Consider the following 16,840-nt stretch of genomic DNA (forward strand, 5'->3'; position numbering starts at 1 on the left):
GTGCCATGTTCGCTCTCTACAGTGTTATGGAAAATGTAGTCACTGACACTTGCACAGGTCCTATATGGTACTTCAAATATAGCTACTGCCATCTTGTGGCACTTGTACATTACTACAAACCACAGTCACAGTATAACAGGCACCAAGAGAAGGGGGGCGGACATTTCTTTTCATTTGATAACGTTAAAAGTAAAGTTAGGCTTTGCTGTCAGTTTCCCAACTCATTTTAAAAAAAGACAAGAGAAAAAGAGAGTGAGGGAGCTAGAGAGTGAATGAAGAGATGATGCTGGTAAGAAAGCAGTGAATCAGATCAATAAAATAAATCTAATTGTTTCACAGCAGTTACTTTCTCGAGCACAAATAAACACACCCACAACGCCAGACATCAGCATCCAAACCCTGCAGCGATGCAAAGCAACACCTGATTTGGTCTGAATACGGCCTCAATCCTTTCTTGTTTTTTCCCACCTGTATTTGGGGCCGGCCTTTATTTGTTCGTGTCGACCATTATTGGATACGGCTTTTAATTGAATACCGACCACTATTAGAGAAAATACGGTATCATGGGTAATGTAGCCTTCCACTATCCAAAACTGACAAAAAAACTTAATTTCTTAGAATCAAAGGAGAGATCATTAAAAATTGATGGCCTTAACATTAACCTACCATATTGTTGAGTTATCAAGGACACTTTCGTGTGTTTGTGTTGAGAAATGTTGAAGATATCATTAAAAGAAAAAAATACAGATGCCAAAGGGTACCTTGTGTGTGACAAAGCGTCAGTATTTGATGACCTGGGAGTGAGAACAGGTTGATTTCACTGTCATCTGGTCCTTTACTGAAATAAACAGGGGGGTTAAAGTCATGTGGTGGTAGTTGTTAATTTGAGACAATTTAGAAAGAACATTTTTGTGCCGTTTATTCATGACACACTCTATGTTTACATGTCTCAGCCTACACAGTAGTGGTGTGTGCAATTTTTATTCCACATACAAGAATAAATAGTTTAAAATTTTCTTCAACTCAATAGCTCAAAATCAGAAAGCTGTCTCCCAAACTCTATTAGTCTCATTGAGAGTGGTCTTGGTCCCTTGTCTGCCAATGTGAAGCCCATTGCCAGAAACTTGGGAGTGCTATTTGACTCAGATCTAAGTTTTGAGTCACAGATAACGAAAGCTGTCTAGCCCTGCTTCCTTCAACTAAGAACCATCTCCAGAATTAAACCAATGCTTTCACAAAGTGACCTGAAAAAAGTCATTCATTCACTAATCCTCTCGAGACTAGACTATAGTAACCCCCTCCTTTCTAGCATAAACCAAAAGTCACTCTCTCACCTCCAACTAGTTCAGAATGCAGCAGCTCAGCTTCTTACTACTTTTAACAGACGACATCGCCCCAGTCCTGGCTTCTTTCCATTGGCTCCCTATTCAATTTAGAATAAATTTTAAAATTTTTACGGATTACTTCTAAAGCACGTCTGGGACTGGCTCCAAGCTACATAACAGACGTGTTGACCCCATATGAGCCACTTTTCAGCCTTAGATCCTAAGGTGGGGCCCTTCTGGCCATTCCAAAGTCGAGGCTTAAATCTAGAGATGACCGTGCCTTTGCCATCAGGGCCCCTCGGCTGTGGAACGACCTGCCTGAGGAGATAAGGCTGCAGAATCAGTGACTTCTTTTAAATCACTTCTTAAAACCCATTTCTATTTACTTGCTTTTATGTGATGTTGTCTTTCTACAGTCTTTTTTATATTTTTTACCATCTTTTTACCTTTCATTATCTTTTTGTCTTCTCTGTACTATGTATTTGTGTCTTTTGTCTTCTTGTCTTAACTTTGTCTTAGTTTTGTCTTGCTTTTGTTTTTTGTTTGTTCTCAAAGCACTTTGTAAACTCTGTTTTTAAAGGTGATATAAATAAAGTTATTATATTATTATTAGTATTGAAATAATAAAACATGAACTGGGGACAATATAGCAGTGTGTTGATATTCTATGTCTTTCAGCTCTGACTGAAAGACTGAAAGACTATGTCTTTCAGCACATGCAAAGAAATTAAGTATGTGTGTGCGTGACTGGCTGAATGTTACATGTTGGTCCAGTAAAGACTTCATGAACAGCAACAGCGTAGCAGTCCTGCCTGACAGGTTACACTCTCTATTTTTACCTCCACTCTGTCCGTCCCTGCTCTCTGCACCTGTTGTATTATTCACCCAGTTCTCCCTAATGCGTTCAGTGTGTCCAAGACATGGATCGGCAGCCCCAGAATATTCATCACAGTAAGAAATGATGAATATTCATGTGTTGAGGGGCTTTTTACGTCCTGACACTATAATAGCTGAGTATGGGGATATGTGTGTGTAGCTGGACACTCTCAGCTGAGTGAAGAGAGGTAAAAGCTGCTCATGGACAGTTTTTTTTTTTTTTAAGGAGACGCATAAGTGGATTTTTCCTGACTTCCAAAGTCACACTTGTCATCCCTTTTCTCTTAGCAGTAAAGGCAGCTTACAATATTTTACAACATAGTTTCACATAGTGTTAAAAAGTATAATTTCAGCTCAGCTGATGAAGTTTAATCACTTGTTATGTAACCCAGGGTGTCCCTGGAACCTGCAGTGCTGAGCTCTGCACAGCTGTGCCACATTCAGGACCAGGCAGACTCCTTGTTAAAGATGGAGGTGATACAGATACATGTAGAATACATTTCCAACCACCTGCTTTTATAAGTCCAAATAAAACCATCCACTGGACCACTGTTTAAGGTAAGAAGCTTTCACCACTCATCATACAGACACCTCATCAGTCCTGCTGCTGATGGAGAGTCAAGGTAGATTTATGTTTCTGTAGACTGTATGGCAGTCCAGCCATAGGTGCATCCAGTGTATTTATAATTTGGATTTATAACCCAGTTCTGGATTTCACCCACTGATAGCACCCCCACAACACTGCTGACCTGGGCCTGAAGTAAATGTATACAGCAGACTGATTGTGTTTTACATTCTTTTGTTCACTTTGTGATATAGAGTGACTAAACCAAACTACTGCTGTGCAAATACTAATAGTTGAGGTAATCATGTCTTTTGTTCACTGTGTGATAGAGACAGTCTCTCAAGCAGATGGTTTGCAGCAAAATTATCTTTTCCAGATGTTACTGAAAAGGAGAGGAACATTTCTCCATCCTGCTTGTGGCATAGCTATGGTGGCCACATGAATTATGCTCTGGCTTTTCAGAAACTTAGGATAATCTGATCTCAAGGTGGGTCTGCACCGCCTTGTCCCGAGCCTGCAGTTAGCCATGTACAGCTAACAGGAGATGTCAAGTCAGGGTATGACGCTGGTGTTAGTTCTTGTGGTTGGTTAAATTAGGTGATGATAGCCATTAGTCACTTATGGCCATTTTCAATTTAACTCACCTCCAAAAATAATTTGGTACCCTGATGATATATATTCTCTGTGGAAAAGAGCAGATGAGCCAGTGGATGAGCAAGACCAAATAGTCTTGGCTATTTGTTCACAGTTGAGGGGGCAGGGGGCACAGAATTCTGCTTAACTGAACATTCAACTACAAGGAGCTGGCTTTTAGCAGAAAATGTGTGTTTTGTTGAAAATGTGTACTGTTGAATAAAATACATGTAATTACACAATACACCAACAAGAACCTATAGTATGTGAATATGTGTAAAGGTCAAATAATAATAAAAATAATGATGTGGAGTTCCTCTATGTAACTGAAACTAAAGTTGACTGTTGTACAGGAAACGAGAAATGAACAAGGGTCTCCCATGTCAAGGTCAAACACTTCGTTGAACCATCAATCCATCCCAACCTCCTTACCGCAGATTTTGTGGATCTATAGCAACATCACACTACTTTCACCTTTAACCCTGACAGACAAGGTTCATAATTCACACAAACAACAGAGTCCTTGTCAGTCAAATGTAAACATAGCCAACAGCAAATCATGCAATACAGTCAAAATAGATAAACATGTAATAAACTTTTAATAAATAAGCAAACTTGCAATAAAACCTTCAGTCAGTAAATATGCATAATATATTTGAACAACATAAATTACCAGCTTCTGACTTTATCACCACTGCCAACAAAACACTGTCTGCCCTGGCTCTTGTTCCTGCTTTCTTACTGTGTAGACGTTTTGCTGCTTGCAAATCACTTATAAATCTCTGCTTATAAATCACTGGGACTGTAATTCTTTTTAGATATAGTAGGCTATTGCCATATTTCAACATTTTTATGACCTCCTCAGTACTACGGGAGCGTGGCCTACCAACAGCGCAAGCCTGTACTGCAGTGACTGGAAATGTGGTAGATAAAGCTAATTAGAAGCAAGATGCCCCCCTTCTCCATCCTCAACTGCCACAAACTTCTACAGAAGATTGCAGTATTGGAAACAAAAATTCACCAATTGGAAGTGAACATGGAAGTGAATGGACTATGTGGGAACGACACCACTCTACTATGGACTCAAAACAGTGGACAAGATCATGCGAACACATGGCTAATTAACCAAGACTACAAAGAAACAGGGAGGCTGTGTACTGGATAATAAATCTACAAGTAGTAGTCCTCCCTGGAACTTTCTTGGAGTATCATTCAGGCAGAGTGCCTCTTCAACACCTGTTCTTAGTAGGACACAACTGTGGACAGCTGCGAAAGGGAAAACTAACAACAAACCTCCCCAACAACCGAGTGTGCAACTGGAGAACAGCTATGCTCCACTGTTGCAGGACTCTGGATCTCCGTCTGATGACTTGGATAAACTCTCATCTTCACACAGCAGGGTAAGGACTGAGAGTAAATCAGAAAGTAAAAGACTACAGGGAAAGGTAACGACAGGGCCTCAAACTCTGATTGTGGGTGATTATGCTGTAAAAGATGTAAGAAGCATATACAGTAAGAACATCAAAATACTCTGTTTTCCCAAGGACATGATCTCTGACATGACAGAAACAATCCTGCATATGGTGGCTGCATATCCAACTGTGAAAACCATCTTCCCCAATGATGTTGTGAAACAACAGTACTGAAACAAGACTTCAGTGATCTGTTGAACTCAGTCAGCTCTCTGAATACTGAGGTCTTTATCAGTGGCCCTCTACTGCCAGTCAGAAAAGGAGTTGAGAGATTCAGCAGGTTGTTGGCACTGAACACATGGCTTTCAATTGCATATACCATCCATTCACTGCACTTTATTGACAATTTAAACTTATTCTGGGACCACAGACATCTTTTTAAGGCAGATGGACTTTGCCTTAACAAGTCAGGAGTAAAATTGTTCACCTCTGATCTATTTTACTTCCTGCGTCACCCATCTGTTCCCTGTGCCAAGGACAAGAGACAAGAGGAGTCAAAACAAGAAGAGGACATAACACAACGCGGCAGAAACTTTGTGAGAGGGGTGGAGACTGTAAGAATTCATCTTCTTCACCCACGAAACCCCATCCAGGTGACCCTCCTCTCCAGTCACCTTTTCCTCCCTCCTCCCCCCTCTTGGAGTTCACTGACCAGATGAAAGAGCTGGTTACTGTTGGGACCAAACTTACACCCCGCCCTACTCCCATTTTCTCTCTTTTCTCTCCCCTAAACCCCCCTTGGTGTCCACCTCCACCAGTTTTGACACAATCGTCACAGCTGCAACAGCATTCTTATCGAGTCAACCACTTCCAACTTCAGTTCAGTTCAGTATGAGTGAAGCTAGAGTGCATAAGAAAGGAGGTGGAGTTGCCATTTTGTTTAATGATTCCCCCCAATGCAAGCAGACATCTTATGGAAAATTTGCTTCTTTTGAATATGCAGCTCTTCAGCTGAATTCCTCCTCTCAAGCTATGTTCTTAAATATCTACAGGCCACCTAAATACTGTGCAGCCTTTTTTTGATGACTTTGCTGAACTGATGTCTATAATCTGTATTGACTTTGACTGTGTAGTTATTATTGGTAATTTTAACATCCATGTTGACAACCCCCAGGACAGAGGCACTAAAGAACTGTGTTGTGTTCTTGATAACTATGGACTGACTCACTGCATGTGATGGAGCCCATACACAATAAGGGACACACTCTGGACTTAATCACCTCCAAGGGTCTGAATATTTCTAGGGTTGTGGTGACTGATGTTGCTCTCTGATCATTCCTGTGTTTTCTTTGAGAGTGCTATCTCACACAAATGTGCAAACAAAACACAAAACAGTATATCACTGAAAAAACACCCCAGAAATATTTATTTAGGCTTTCTCTTCCACACATGCCCTCTCTTAGATCTCAGTCAGTGAGCTTGTAGATCATTTCAATTCTAAAATTACAAATGTTATTGACGCCATTGCACCCACTAAAGTGAAGGTTGTCTCTGGTAAGAGAAGATCTCCATGGAGAGACGCCACCCTGGTCAGAAAAGAAAAAAGAGAGTGTTGAAAAGCCGAACACAGGTGGTGAAAGACAAATCCCCAGGTTCATTATGACTATAAAGAACTATCTATAAAGAGAGACTTCGCATTTACAATTTGGAACTGAAAAATGCAAGGTGGTCCTTCTCTGACATCATTGCCAAAAACAATAATAATACACATACCTTGTTTGCTACTGTCAACAGGCTAACAAACCCTCCTGTGTCAGTAGCCTCTGACTGTCTGCCAGGGCCTGCAATGAATTTCCTTCTTCACACATTAATTAGAAATAATTCAGATAATTCATTAGATAATTAGATAATTCGGAAAATTAGACAGGCAGTCAGTGCCTCATATGAAGTACAGAGTATGTGTTGTCCCTGTGTCCACTTAAAATCAATTCAAGTAGTATGACACAATTTTATCCAATCAACCATAAAAACCTGGAGGATATTATACAACATCTGAAATCCTCCTCCTGCTTCCTTGTTATTGTGCCAACAGGCTTCTTAAAAAATGTTCCAAATTGCATGGTCTTAGATCTTCTACAAATTGTCAACACATCTCTTCTCTCAGGTTTATTCCCACCAGCCCTGAAAACTGCAGTCATCAAGGTACGCTTAAAAAAGAACAATCTAGACACGTTGCTAATGAATAATTATAGGCCCATATCTCCTCCCGTTTTTAAGTAAAATAATTAAAAAAGCAGTTTTTCAACAGCTGAACAACTTCTTGGCACTAAACAACTGTTTTGATCTCTTCCAGTCAGGATTTTGACCTCACCACAACACCGTCACTGCTCTTGTTAAGGTCTTCAGTGACATCCACTTAAACATAGACAGTGACAGAATTTCAGTCTTGGAGAAAACTGGAAAACTGAGTGAGACTTTATGGCACAGTACTAAACTGGTTTGAATCCTACTTAAAGGACAGGGACTACTTCCTGTCTATAGGTAATTACAACAATTACAGGTAATTATCTGAGCAGACAAAAATGACAGAGTTCCCCAAGGCTCCATTCCAGGGCCTCTTCTGTTCAACATCTGCATTCTCCCACTGGCTCAGATTATGGAAAACAACAAAATATGTCACCATATTTATGCAGATGACACACAAATGTACATTTGTACATTTCACCAGGAGACTATAGTCCAATACAAGCACTAAGTAAGTGCATTTCACAAATCAACGATTGGATGTGCCAGAATTTTCTTCAATTAAACAAAGACAAAACTGAAGTAATTGTTTTTGGAGCCAAGGAAAAATGATTAAAAGTCAGTGCCCAGCTTCAATCGATAATATTAAAATCTTGGTGTAGTCATGGACTCAGACTTGAATTTCAACAGCCACATTAAGACAATTACAAATTCAGCCTACCATCACCTGAAGAATATATCAAGAATTAAAGGACTTGTGTCTTAGCAGGATTTGGAAAAAACTTGTCTTGTTTTCAATGGACTTGACTACTGTAATGGTGTCTTTACAGGTCTCTCTAAAAAGTCGATTAGACAGCTGCAGCTTATTCAGAAAGCTGCTGCTCAAGTCCTCACTAAGAACAAAAAAGTGGATCACATTACCCCAGTTCTCAGATCTTTACACTGGCTTCCTGTCTGTCAAATAATTGATTTTAAAATACTACTGTTGGTTTATAAAGCACTAAATGGTTAAGGGCCAAAATACATTTCTGATCTTCTGCTACATTATGAACCACCCAGACCTCTCAGATCATCTAGGACAGGTCTGCTTTCTATCCCCACAGTCAAAACTAAACATGGAGAAGCAGTGTTCAGTTTTTATGCTCCATATATCTGAACAAACTTCCATAAAACTGCAGGTCTGTTGCAACTGTCAGTTCTTTTAAATCAAGGCTGAAGACCTTTTTGTTGGCCGCTGCCTTTTATTAAATTAAATGATTATTTATTTCTAACACTACACTGTAACTGTTATTCTTGTATTTTATACCTGTCTTATTCTATTTAAGCCTGTTTTTGTTTTCAATGCTCTTGGCATTTTAATGACTGTTTCTAATTGTATTCTTTTATTGTGTTTCTTTTGCTCTTTGTCTCAATGCTTTTAATGTTTCATGTAAAGCACCTTGAATTGCCTTGTTGCTGACATGTGCTATATAAATAAACTTTCATTGCCGTGCCTTGCCTTGTCCTGCTTCGTGAGCTACAGTTACCAGCCCAGGTTTGTTTACATTGTCTCTCCATGTTGCACAGCTGTCAATCAAACATGTCCATTGGTCAGCCCAGTAAGACTTGGTAAGAAAGCATTACATCTCCAGAGAGCATTTTTTCTTCCTTTACATCATAAAAATGATAGAAAAGGTAAAAAGGGGTGACTAATTGTGATTTTAATTGGACAAAATAAGAATACAAAACCCTTCTGCTATTATAGAAGATCACAGTCATAGCTGTAACTCTACTCATTTTGTCCTCTGGGTTATACTGTTCTGTAGTCTTTTCACTATGCATGTTCTTGTTTCTCAAGACAACTTCTGTTCTGCCAGAGGAAGATAATACTGCATACATTTTGTGGCCCTGAAAAGATTTGTGCAGGTTGCTTTCCAGGTAGAGCAGTGTGAGGCCATGTGCATAAATTATACAAGGTAGCAGCTTGATAGAATTTTGAGGCCAATGATGCATGTTGTGTTATGACTGGGGAAACGAGGAAAAGTGTCTCACAGCTACAGGGCTGTAGCTGTATGGTTTGATTTGATGATTTCACTGTAGCTTTTTCATCCTGCTCTGTATATTTGCTCACATAGTGGGCAAAAGATGTCAAAGCATTATCCAATGAGAGACCAGAACAGCTGAGAAAGGAGGAGCAGGTCAGTGTCTCACTGTCTGTCTTCATTTGACAGTATCTGGTATTCTTTACCACTCTTCAGGTTTAGTTTTTTATGCAACCAAAGGCAAACAGAGGGCATTTTCAAACTTATAGTTGGTTTGCTCAGTCAGATCTTGATTCATTCTACAGGTAGCTGCTAGCAACTGTTAAATTTGCTCGTCCACATCCTAGCATGCAAAGCACACCTGGCTACTTGCAGAGTACGCCTAGTAGTTGGGTCGGATCAAGGACGGATCATGTTCCCACTATAAACAAACCACTCCTCCAGAGTTCATTTGGGACTGGACCTGGGATCACCTCATCTAAGTGTGGTTGTTTTGGTCTGCAGCCAAGTGCGATTACTGTGTTCACACCTGCCCAAACCAATTGCACCAAGGGAAAACCAAACTAGAGTTTGATTCAAGTGGACTTAAAAGTGCAGGTGTGAAAATGCCCAGAGAAGCCTTTAGAAAAGAACAAGTACAAAAGTTTATTATGAATTATTTATTCATTGGTAAATTGTGACCATTGAATTAAGGCCCTACTAAGGTTGATACTTTATCAAAAAATCTTGTTCAAACAAATGATAACTAACTACTGTCTAGTATAAAATCAATGTGTAGTTGTTTCTCTGTATAAAATCAGTGTGTAGTCATGTCTTGTATAAAATCAGTGTGTAGTCATATGTAGTGTGTATATTTGTGTTTCAGAACTTCTCATGATCTCATGATCCCTCAGATTTACAGTTGTATGCAAAAGTTTGGGCACCCCTTTACAAATAACATTTTGGTGATTTTTAATTGAGAAGATGTAAACACAGCCTCTCTATGATATTGAATATAAAACAATATTTTCAGCAAAGATTAATGCATAGTTTTCCAGATTAATGCATAGTAGTGCAAAAGTTTGGGCACCTTACATTGTTAGTACTTAGTAACACCCCCTCTGGCAGATATCACAGCTTGCCTACGCTTTTTGTAGCCAGCTAAAAGTCTTTCAATTCTTGTGTTTTGGATTTTCTCCCATTCTTTCTTGCAAATGGCTTCTTGTTTTGTAATATTCTTGGGCCGTCTTGCATGCACAACTCTTTTAAGATCAACCCACAGATTTTCAATTAAGTTTAAAGACATAATAACTAGACCTGTTATATATTTTGTTGAGTTGCGTACTTACATTACCACAAATGTTTACAATGATGTTCAAACTTAGAGAGATCTGTAATTTTATTCACGGTAACAGTCTGTTTGATTTGGTTGCATGTCAGTGGCGTCATATCCCTTTTACCCCTCTACTTGCAAGAATTTCCAGGAAACATGGGAAAGACCAGATGTTAGCTAATGTTATTTGTGGCCATTCCATTAAAATGAAATTACATAACATGAATATAACTTTAATTCATTACCTCGTCCATGAACATGATTTTGCCTCTTTTCTTTTCTTCTTATGTCTGAATGACGTCAGATCGATTTTCATCGGCAATGGTGGTTGTTTAGTTTACATTATTAATTTTTAATTGACATTGTGGGTGTATGTGATGTGCTGTTGTGTGTAGCTTTGTATTTTGTATGGTGTGTTCTTTGTGGGGTTTTTTTTTGTTTGTTTTTTTTGTTTTGTACTGTTTGTTGTTGCGCTGTTGTATGTTTTGATTGTAATGGACTACAGATGCAAATTAGCTTCAAGCTAACTCTGGTGCAGTGCATCATTTATGCTTAATACTGCACACTGTCCTGTTCAATAAATCAAATCAAACTCCCATGATCCCACGCTACTTCACAACATCATCCAACTCAGTCTTTTGTTATTGCTTAGATTGAGATACCCTAGCAGCAGAAATTACATACTGTATTTGAGTCAGGGGAGTATGATGGCCATTCCAAAACTTCAGCTTGCATCTCTTGAGTCTGTATGGCAGTATGTTTAGGATCATTATCCTGTTGTAGAAGTCATCCTCTTTTCAGCTTCAGCTTTCTTCCTAGACGGTGTGATGTTTGCTCCCAGAATTTGCCGGTATTTAGTGGAATCCATTCTTCCCTCCACCTGTGCAATGTTTCCTGTGCCACTGGCTGTAACACAACCTCAAGGCATGATAAATACACCCTCATGCTTAACAGCTGGCAAGGTGTTCTTTTCATGAAGTGTTGCTCCTTTTTTTTATACAAACATACCTTTGCTGATTGTGGCCCAAGAGTTACATTTTAACCTATTGCCATTCCAGTAAATTTGTATAAAATTAGCCTAAAACACCTATCACAGGCATGCCCAAAGGAAATTGAAAGCTGTTCTTGAACCATTTGGAGTACCTGTAGGGTTTTGGTACCTTTTTAAAGGTAGCACTGAGGTTTTTTTCCCCAAAAGTCAGAATCACAGTAAGTGCTACTGGCATTGAGTAAAGTAGGTTTTTGTTTCCATCTGGATATTTTTTTTTTTGCAAACAGATGCCTGCAGATGACCTATAGCTGGGACTTATTAGCTGGAAATGACAATGGGACCACAGCATGAAGCCTTACTTAGTCCAAGTTCAAATTTGATAACAATACTACAGAAAATTAATATTTTACACATTTTTCTAAGGGTATGTCTAGCTGTTCCAAAAAAGGCCATTTGGAGACTCCAAAGGACCCCTGCTTCAGAGTAACTGAATAACAGAGTAACTGAAGCATTAACAAATTACAGTGCTTTGTTCCCTTTTTGGAACTAAACTTTGTACATATAAAAGCATCAAAATAAGTGCGATGGTGGAAAAGCAGTTTATATAAAAAGCAGCACATGGCAACTATTTAAATTTACATAATTTCCTTGTTGTGGCTGTATAGAACCCATTCAAACTGCATATGGTCATTTTCAGAATTTCATTGGCTATACAAAGCACCAGCCATCAGCATTATCTTCCATTTGGCTTGGTCTCAGGCACTTCCTTTCAACACAGACTCTTGTTGGCTCTTGTAGGTTGTGGACAGAACATGGAAGCTCGTATTGGGTCAGGTGAGGTGTTCATTGAAAGGTCAGAGTGCAGCTGCCATTTTGATACCAAAATATTGGAAATGTTTACATGCGAACTGAAGTTATGACAGAGAATACATGGAAGATTAGGCACATCTGCCAGCTAATTTGAAATGATGCGTCAGCAGTCCGTGGGTATTTATTGATGTAATAATATGTTTTGGACTAAATATTTTACTGGATTGGATTGACTTGACCTTTACAAATGTAACAAGACCATTTTTTCAGAGTTTTATCAATGGGTGGAGTACTGTGAGGCTTCATAGATGAGTTGCATCAATTGTGTAATTGTTTGTTGGTGGTCTGACAGAGGCAGTGATTGTACCTGCTGTTGTGACTGTATCTTGAAATGGTTTGCATCAATTGATCAATTTCCAAAGATATATTACAGGAGTACCCACTTAAACTTAAGAGTTGTTTACATAGCATAGTTTTGTATTTAACAGTCCAACAGCCTGTTTCAACTTCATCAGTCCACAGCGTTTGTTTCCACTTGTTTGTTGGATTTTATGATGTGAAGGCAAGTAAGGTTTTCTTCTACTGTCTCTTCCATGACGGTCTTGTTCATGTAAGCATCACTGCACAGTGGAATGGTGCACACCACTCCTGAGTCTGCTAAATCTTCCTGCAGGTTTTTTGCAGTCAAATAGGGGTTCTGATTTGCCTTTCTGACCAGTATACAAGCAGTTCTCTCCGAGAGTTTTTGTGGTCTCCCAGATCTCATCTTGACCTCCACAGTTCCCCTAAACTGCCATCTCTTCATTACATTTCACACTGTGGAAACTGCAAGCCGACAACAGTTGACAACGCTATCTTCTTGTAGCCTTCCCCTGCATTATGGGCATCAATAACTTTCATTTTCAGAGTCTTACACAGCTGCTTAGAGGAAACCATGGTTGCTGAGTGTTCATACAAGGTTTGAAGAGTCAGAGTATTTATAAAGCTCTGAATTTGGCACCAGGTGACATTTCCTAATGGCAATTGCTGACATACTTCAGGCCTAACAAGCTGATTTAGAGTGTTATGGCACACACAGGGAAACCGGGGGCAAGTTAGGTGCAGCGGAGAACAAGTCAAACGGAGTCATGTAGGAATTTTCTTTTTTGAACTCTTTTTTCTTTAGCACAAAACAATCAGCAATCAAATGTCCTGTTTCATGACAATAGAAACAGGCATAGTGGAACCAGCAACTCACACCAGGGACTCTGGGGTGATTTTTGTCTCTCAGACGGAACTAAACAATCACAGGACACAGATGAAGAAAACACGTTTATGTGTGTTAATGTAAATTCATCAGCAAGCACTGCTGCTTGCGAGAGGGTTGAAACCTTTCGCTCATTAAGATACACAATGATATTTTCAGGTAAGCAGTTTTTAAACTCCTCAAGCGAAAGTTCCTGCAACTCTGCACTCTCAGTGGCATGACAGCACTTAACAAATAATGTGCGTTTTTCATGTGCAAACTCGCCGTAATTTTGGTTGACAGTTTTTATACAATTCCCAAATTTTTGGCGATAAGCCTCAGGAACTAGTTCATACATGGAGAATGGTGGATTTTACAATCTCATTATCTAGATTCCTGCGTTTTACCTACTAATTTACATTGCAACAATATTGGCCACACATCTTTAGACCAGCGTAAAGCAGATGCAATACATTCAAATGCACAAAAGTAAGAATCAACTCCGTTTCTCTGAATGGAGGAACAAATGCCACATGCCTGCTGACATCAAAGCTATCGCGAGAGGCAGGCGTAGGTGATGTTACCTGATTGGTGGAGGCAGACACAGACACAAGGGGTTGTCCTTGCTCCAGCTCTGGTGCACTGCCTCCCGTTCTAATTCTCTGTTTCTCACCTGCATGTCTTTAATGCAGAGCACCAGCTGAAGCTCCTTGGCAGTCATGCCGGGCTCTGAATCAGAGGATCTATGTGAGGTGGAGGAGGTGGCATCTTTTTGAGCTCCAAATATTCAGGAGCAGCCACAGGAGGCTGTGGAAACACACCCTTCTCCCCTAGTTTTTCAACAAGGATTTGCTTTAGATCAGCTTTTTTGGCACTTGTACATAAAAGAAATTGGCAATAATCAACAAATCCACTTTTTTAAACTTATCCAATTTTTAAACAAATGGATCTGTGTTAAAGTCATCCAACTGAAACTCCATCCTGTCTACACAAAGAAAATAACTCACAACCAGAAACAGCACACGTTACCTGCTGCAACTTACCCAATGACACAAAATCCAAAAAAAGAATGGACGAGCCCCCACAGTGTGATAAAATGCCCTCTAAGGTGCCCCCACAGTATGATAAAGTGCCCTCTAAGGTGCCACCCAAGTTTGATGAAGTGCCCTCTAAGGTTCCTCCACAGTATGATACAATGTGATCGTACACCAAAAAGTGAGACAACATGATGTGCCCTTTAAATGAAGATGACGTAATGCAGTGCCTATGAGTTGCCGTGGATGGGGTGAGCTGGAGGTTCTGTATGGGTGCCCATCTAGTGAACAAAAACAAAAAATGGAAAAAGGGAAATTTAGGGTTCCACTAAGTCTAACATACTGAAGAGCAAAATTGGGTGTCCTTAGATGAAACATTGAAAAAAGTATCCTGTAGGGTGCACTGTATGTGCGAAAAACATGGTGAAGTGCCCTTCAAGTGAAAAACATGAGATACTTTGCCCTATAAGATGCCCTTATGATGGAGTAGACAGCCCATTATGATAGAAATTAATGTCTGCTCAATGTAGGCTGACCATTAGGAAATAAAGTAGCCGTAAAACATGTTGTAGTTGTTGCTGAGATTATTCCAGCCAGCTAGCTAGATATGTACTTAACCATCTCTTTGCTAAATATTTGGTACAGTACAGTAAATTTGTTGTAGTAAAACCTTTAAGGAAATCATTAGAGTATTATTTACTCAAGATGTGTTTACAACCATTTATCTTAGATTAACTAGCACACGTAGAGAAGGAGATTAGCATTGGGTTACACTATGATTACAGAATGCCAAGAAGAGAGAGAAAATTGACGACAATACAAAGGGATCTGCAAAATGCAGCTAGAGGCAGTAAGGGAGGAGATGAGAGAGCTATAAAGGTATGTTTGCATTCACTATTAGCAATTAGAGGGATGCCCAGTAAAATTTAAACCTCTGCCTAGGCATGTTAAAAGGTTTTAAAAATGTATCCTGTCATGAAATCTGGAAGAGAACCTTTTGAGTAACCTTGCTAACAGACAAACAAACAGAAAGGAGTGAGAACAACTTCCTTAGTAGGGGTAGAAACATACATGACAAAGGCAAGAGGGCTAGTGCAGTTCTTGTGCTGTATGTCAGTGTCTTACCACCCCAAGCAACTGGAAAGGCATGACAAATGACAGAGCTGCCCAATCTTTTAAGGATGTTTGCGAATTCTATGACATGGAGGAAGACAGTATTGTCACTGAAGTGAAGTTGTTCTACTCCTCCTATGCTCTTCCTACCAGCAATGTCCAAGCTTTGCTTATGTTCCCTAAAGAAAATGATGTGGACGCAGTCTTTCTAAAGTTGATAAAACTCCTCAAAATAAATGTTACATTGCTGTTGTCCATTCAGAGGCACGTCCCAATTGACCATAACGAGGTCATTAATATTTACAAATTAATGGCCAAAAGAATTTTCCTTTTATTCACCAATCTTGCTTCTCTCTTCCCTGACAAGACCATTTCCATAGTTCCATGTTGTTACTACAGATGTGAGAAATAAACATTTAAAACATTATCTATTCCATATATTTTATTACAGAGATGTTTGCAAAATAAATGTTTAAAAAGTAATCCTTTTTAATACAGAGGCGTTTTTTTCTTATATTCTGAGTCACCCTATAACATGTTAATCTTAACTGGGGATGTAACCTTTTTACCAAACATGCATTGTTATTCTCTGCTGATGGGGACCCATTGAATGTATCAGGTGCCCTTTATATTTTTTTACCCCTGCCCCTCAGACAGCTTGAGTCTGCCATTGGTGAGTACCTCCACGTAAAGTATATGAGGCATGCAGGGATTGTTTGTCCTGTATATCCTCTGTACTGCCAAATTTGCAGTATGAATGATTGTAACTGCATGTCAACAAGAAAATTGCTTGTCCATAACCCCTATGATACATTTTCCCATTACAGCATATTAAATGTAATATGCCTAAATGATTTTGGCAGCTAGCTGGGATGAGCTTTAATTGTGTTTACTGTTTTAAACAAATGATTATGATGACTGACCCTTTCACTATACAACAAACCCATAATCAGCTGTATGAGGCTGTAACCAGGACCTGCTTCTGCTCCAGGAGACTAAATGAAAGGAACCGACTCACCTAGCCTGTCTCACTCTCACCAAGAACTATCATCAACTCAAAGCTCAGAAATTTAAAAAAAAAAACAACAAAATGACTCAATCATTAATTCTCTCCTAAATTGTCAAACTTTAGTGTTTCCTCTTTCAGATGTAAGACTTCAAAGGGGGGAAGTCACAGGTTTCACCTGATTGCCTGGATTTTAGTGTTAATTCTTAATTACTCATAGTTGTAATTAAGATTGAACACGGAGCTTTTCAAAGGGAAGGGAGCCGCAGTCGT

The sequence above is a fragment of the Thunnus thynnus genome, chromosome 16 (assembly GCF_963924715.1).
Source record: "Thunnus thynnus chromosome 16, fThuThy2.1, whole genome shotgun sequence".
NCBI lineage: Eukaryota > Metazoa > Chordata > Actinopteri > Scombriformes > Scombridae > Thunnus > Thunnus thynnus.